Genomic DNA, 5,854 nt, shown 5'->3' on the forward strand with positions numbered 1-5,854 from the left:
CCTGCCTCATCACCCCTAACCACTCTGCCTGCCTGCCTCATCACCCCTAACCACCTCTGCCTCAGCCCCCGTGGCTTCATCCAGAATGATGTCTGGAAGGCCATTCGGCTGTCTGGTCTAATTAGCATATTATGCTTTTATTATTATAGACTAGAAGCCCGGTACATGAAATTCATGCATATGGAGGAGTATCTTTAGCCCAGCTTGCACCCCCCCACCAATCCGGGACCCCTTGGGGGATGTCCGACTGCCTCTCGCAATTGGGGACTGCTGGCTCCTAAATGCTCGCATGCCTGACTGCCTGATCGCTCCTAACCCCTCTGGCCTGCCTGCCTGATCGCCCCTAACCACCTCTGCCGGCCTGATCGCCCCTAACTGCTCCCCTACTGGCCTGATCGCCGCTAACTGCTCCTCTGTTGGCCTGATTGCCCCTAACCACCTCTGCCGGCCTGATCGCCCCTAACTGCTCCCCTACTGGCCTGATCGCCGCTAACTGCTCCTCTGTTGGCCTGATTGCCCCTAACCACCTCTGCCTCGCCATGCACCCGGGACCCAGGATTCCCTCCTCCGACCGGTCGCAGGAACCCAGGACCCGGGCTTCCCTCCCTCTGGCTGGCCGCAGGCACCCAGGACCCAGGCCAGCTTCGCCAGGGCCAGACGCAGCCACAGGTGCCCGGGACTGCAGGGCGGGCGGCTTGTCCCTCTCCTAGGCCGCTGGCGCAGCTGTTGGCACCTGGATCCATGGGGCAGGCGGATTGTCCCTCTCCCGGGCTGCAGGTGCAGACACAGCTGCTGGTACCCAGGACTGCAGGGACTGTGTGGCGTGCAGATTGTCCCTCTCCCAGGCCGGGCCACAACCCCAGCCACTAGTGCCCGAGACCGTGGGGCAGGCAGATTGTCCCTCTCCCGGGCCACAGGTGCAGGCGCGGCCACAGGCATAGCCACAGCCGCTGGCACCTGGGACCGCGAAGCGTGCAGCTTATCCCTCTCCCTGGCCGCAGGCACAGGTGCAGCTGCTGGCATCTGGGACTGCTGGGCGGGTGGCTTGTCCCTCTCCCGGGCCGCAGCCTGGTTGGTCCCCATTCCTCTCTTGCAAGCTCATTTGTGCCTGGCTGGTCCCAATTCCTCTCTCACAAGCTCATTTGTGCTTGGCTGGTCCCCATTCCTCTCTCCCCAGTGTTGAGTGTCTGACCCATTACGTGTGAAGGCTTGAGGGCGTGATGACCATTTGCATATTAGCTCTTTATTATATAGGACTAGAGGCCTGATGCACGAAATTCGTGCAAGAATAGGCCTTCTTTCCCTCGGCTGCCGGCACCGGCTTCCCTCTGGCACCACCTGGGAGGGCTTCCCTCGCAGCCCTGGCTTCGTCCGGAAGGTCGTCTGGAAGGACATCCAGTCTAATTAGCATATTACACTTTTATTATTATAGATTAGGCTGACCTACAAACAGTGAGTCTTCTTAGAGTTATTGAGGGTTGTCCAATTGTTTTTTTCTTCACTAACTCACCCTAAACTACTTTCAAAAACAAGGTTTCCTACTGTCTGCTCCCAGCACCCTAGCCAAAGTTTCTAAAATGCCAGTTGTAGTTTAAAATATGTAAAACCAAAACAGGCAGTTCATATATTTAACCATACACAAATTCTAAATCAACCTGGATGTAGCAATTTTCACTGCTCTAAGGCCTGGCTCAAAAGTTTTTCTTCTTGCCCTAACCGGTTTGGCTCAGTGGATAGAGCGTCGAGCTGCAGACTGAAAGGTCCCAGGCTCGATTCCTGTCGGGGGCATGTACCTTGGTTGCTGGCACATCCCCAGTAGGAGGTGTGCAGGAGGCAGCTGATCGATGCTTCTCTCTCATCAATGTTTCTGGCTCTCTATCCCTCTCTCTTCCTCTCTGTAAAAAATCAATAAAATATATATTTTTTAAAAAGTTTTTCTTCTTTCACTTCCTAGTTCTAAGACCTAATCTGGGTTGTTGCTAGAGGTATGGCCACAAAATAACAATGACAACAGTAGTTATTTCTGCATATTTTTATTTTTACTATAACATAGGGGAAAATACAAATGACATAACAAAACACACTAAACAACCATGTAGACAAATGAAATAAGGCCCCTCACATATGCTATATGGACAATTATCTAGACAATTATTAGCCAAGGGTCAGCAAATTAGGCCCACTGGCCAAACCCTACCCAAAGCTGACTTGTTTCAGTTTGGCCCTTGAGGTAAAGATGTTTTTTTGTTTTTAAAAGATTGTAAAAAAAAAAAAAAAAAAAAAAACCACAAAAAAAGAATATCCAACAGAGACTCTAAGTGGCCCACCAGGCCTAAAATACTACCTCCCAGTCTACAGAAAAAATCTGCCAAACCTTGGTCTAAGCTATAATAAGCAAACACATATAAGACATCCCTTATATATAAAGCTTAAGTTGTGAATATGTCAAAGTAAATGTATCGTTGTTTCAGTGATGGGTTCATCATGATACAGCCAAACTGTCTTGTCCAGCCCTGCCTATTCCTCTCTTGACCATGCCATAAGGCTTAGCCAAAATCTCTACCCTTCTTTCATTCTCCTAATACTTGTTCTTGGATGTTCTCAGAATGGTCTCCTTGCTACTAGTACCAGCTATGTCTATTAGTCTTTTTAGGAATGTCATTCCTTTTGCTATCTAAATCTTTCCTAAGCTTCAATTCTGACTTCTTCTGATTGCCTTTCAAGATCTTTCTAGCCCTCTAGTGGCCCTCATTCTCCTTTAAATTTTAGTCCTTGCTACACAACTTAATAATACCATGTTATTTTTTGCTAATGATTTCCCATGTGTTAATCTAGTATCCCCAACTAATTTGTAAACTACTTGAAGGAAGGAAACACATCACACTGCTTTTATCTGTATCTCCATTTTAATAATAGCTCATCATCTTCTAAGCACACGTCATCTCCCAGGTGTACCTCTCTATCTTGGAGAAAAATAGCCTGAGGGCTGGGTAAAGGGAAGTAAGTGACTGGAAATATCAAAAGATGACACCCACAAAAGAACTTGATGGAAGACCATAGGGTTACACTAAGAACTTAGAAAGTGTATGTGATAAACAAGCAAAACTATAATAGGGGGAGAACAGAGAGATAAGGATCAAGAGATCAAAAGAGACCACTAAATAATACTCTAAAAAAAAAATGAGCCCAAAATATTAAGAAAATTATAAAAGCTCTTAATCATGTAAAAAAAAAAAATCCACCCTGAATTCAACACTATTAAACATTCATTGCTTTTTAAGAAGCAGCTCTTGCCCTAGCCGGTTTGGCTCAGTGGATAGAGCGTCAGCCTGCAGACTGAAGGGTCCCAGGTTCAATTCAGGTCAAGGGCACATGCCTGGGTTGCTGGCTTGATTCCCAGTAGGGGGTATGCAGGAGGCAGCTGATCAATGATTCTCTCTCATTGATGTTTCTATCTCTCTCCCCCCCTCCCTTCCTTTAAGAAATCAATAAAAATATATATATTTTTTAAAAGGCAGCTCTTGACATTGATATCCAGAGGGGCCATTTTTAATTTTTATTTTCTTTTTAGCAAAGTCATAAACTGAGGCAGTAAAAGATTCAATGGGATAGATAAGCACAGTATTCTACATTTCTGAATTTACAATATTGTGAATTTATTTGAAGTTTCCTAGAAAATGCTAGAAATATAAAACATACAATCATTTATCTTTTGATTACCTGACTAATAAAATGAAAAATCTTGTGCATATTCCTACATCACTCTTAAAGATACCACCTAGATTCATTTTTATTTAAAAAGCACCAAAAACATTTTTCAAAAAGACTTTTTAGGTTACTTCAAATTGTAATTTAAAAATATAGGCAAAAACGTAAGGTGCATAAGCCTTGGATGTATAAACATTAAAAAATACAAATTTTTAAAAGAAGCTTAAGTACAGAGATGGGACAAAAGTAAATTTACAATTGTGAGTACAAGAAACACAGTTTATTCTTGTATTATTATTTATTGTATTATTTTCCATACAAACAACTGTAAATCTATTTTGCCCCACTCTGGGACTAGACTAAAAATTGACAAATTATAAATTAAATGCTCTTTACCTAAGTAAAGCCACAAAAGACATGAGAATATTAATTGTGGATCCCTTCTCTTTTTTCTTGGTTTTATAGTCTCTTGACCTGACCTATGCCTAGCTAGTCAGAAAACGGGGAAATTTTTTAAATTAGTAATATGCTTAGTATTATACTGTAGAAATTTCACAATCGAAACAATTATTAAATGCATGGTAAAAGAAATCCACTCTCAATTACTCATATGAAGAGGGGAAGTGATAAAACAGATGATACCAAAAGATATCATAGAATCAAAAGATAATCCTAGAATCAGTTTTTTCAAAGCCATATCTTTACTTTGGGAGAAGCAAATTACCTTCATAATTATGTTTGACTGAAGCCAGTATTAACCAAAAGTTTATTTTTCCTGAGCATTAAATGATTCTGAGGAGTCAGACAAAAGGAAAAAGAGGGAGTTAATTCAGAAGCATACAGGTGGCTAAAGGCAGCCAGACTGAAATTTTAAAAATTTCAGTTAATTTACATAAGAAAACTGAGATGATGTATGTACGAAAGGAAAATAATATAGTAAAATATACTGTGATAGTGCTAAAGTGTTTAAATATAGAATTTTTAATAAAAATTTTGAACAAGATTTTTTTCCTGTCAAATCATCATCCCTTCTTCCCACTAACTGGTATTATTACTTATGGCAACAATATCAGTGGGCTAAAACGCTGAAAGCAAAATTGTAGGTTCTATATTATAAAAGATGTGTTAAAAATAATTCCTATCTTTCTTTTCTGTGAAGTCCACCATCTGTCTCAGTGGGCACTTTATCTCATGACATGAGAAAAGTCAATTCAACCAAGAAAATATCAAAAAGGCAGGGACTCATTTCTCTTGAATATTTTTAGGTGACTTAAATAAAACTTGCACGATGGCAAGAATTACAGATTTAACAAATACATAAAAGCTAAATATTCATCCAAACACAAGCACGTAGTCACAAAACTCAATTAGTTTCTGCCTAACATATGGTTCCAACTCCTGAGGAGCATATGTTTAGCACTGGTGCTGGTAACGGCATGGTGATAAAATATTATAGTAACAGCTCAGCTTTTGCTATTTCATTCTTATAATACAGAAAAACTTTGGTTTCAAGAACTATAAACACAGACCACAGTTAAGCAGCAAATTAATTATGTTGCTCAGTTTTAAGAGCCCACGGTGAACACGTACATGAGTGAGGATTATACTGTAAAAACTAAATCTTGTCAGCCTGTTATTCTTAATCGATGCTGAGACACAAAGGTTTTCACAAAATCTCACAAAAGAAAATTTCTTAATTCACGGTTAGCACCTGGGCAATCATTACGCACCCCCCCCCCCCAAATACCCCAAGGCTTTGAACGCAATTTAGTAAAAGAACGATGAAGGACTACCTTAATTAAAACAGCCGCCGCGATTTTACGACTAAATCATTTGTTCATTTTCCTTTACCTAACGCTGGATGTCCCTCCACAGCCGTCTCAAAAGTTCACGGATGCCGGCTGCTGCCAGGGCGAGGACAGCAGCCTCCGTCCCCCTCCCGACGGAACAGGTGGTACCTCCGCCGGGCGGAGAGACGACCAGGTACAACCCCCCAAGACCAAACACACAGGGCGGGTTTTCGAGGTTTTAACCCCACGCTGAGCGGGGAAAATTCTCTTCAGAAACGCGTTGCAAGTCCGGCGGCTGCCGGGAGGCCAAAACCGAAGGCGCGGCGGCCGCTCCCCGATCCTCTGCCCAGGGCTCC

At 42.8% G+C, this 5,854-nt stretch overlaps 1 protein-coding gene across 1 annotated transcript in view; it reads right to left on the bottom strand.

Moving 5' to 3' along the window:
* Positions 1–5,849, bottom strand: part of FNDC3A (fibronectin type III domain containing 3A) — a 227,235-nt gene extending 221,386 nt beyond the window's left edge. The window contains exon 1 of the mRNA XM_005863209.2: positions 5,560–5,849. The gene's annotated coding sequence lies outside the window, so the exon portion shown is untranslated. The remainder of the gene's footprint in view (positions 1–5,559) is intronic.
* Between the last annotated feature and the right edge of the window lie 5 nt (positions 5,850–5,854).

The sequence above is a fragment of the Myotis brandtii genome, unplaced genomic scaffold (genome assembly GCF_000412655.1).
Source record: "Myotis brandtii unplaced genomic scaffold, ASM41265v1 scaffold174, whole genome shotgun sequence".
Taxonomy (NCBI): domain Eukaryota; kingdom Metazoa; phylum Chordata; class Mammalia; order Chiroptera; family Vespertilionidae; genus Myotis; species Myotis brandtii.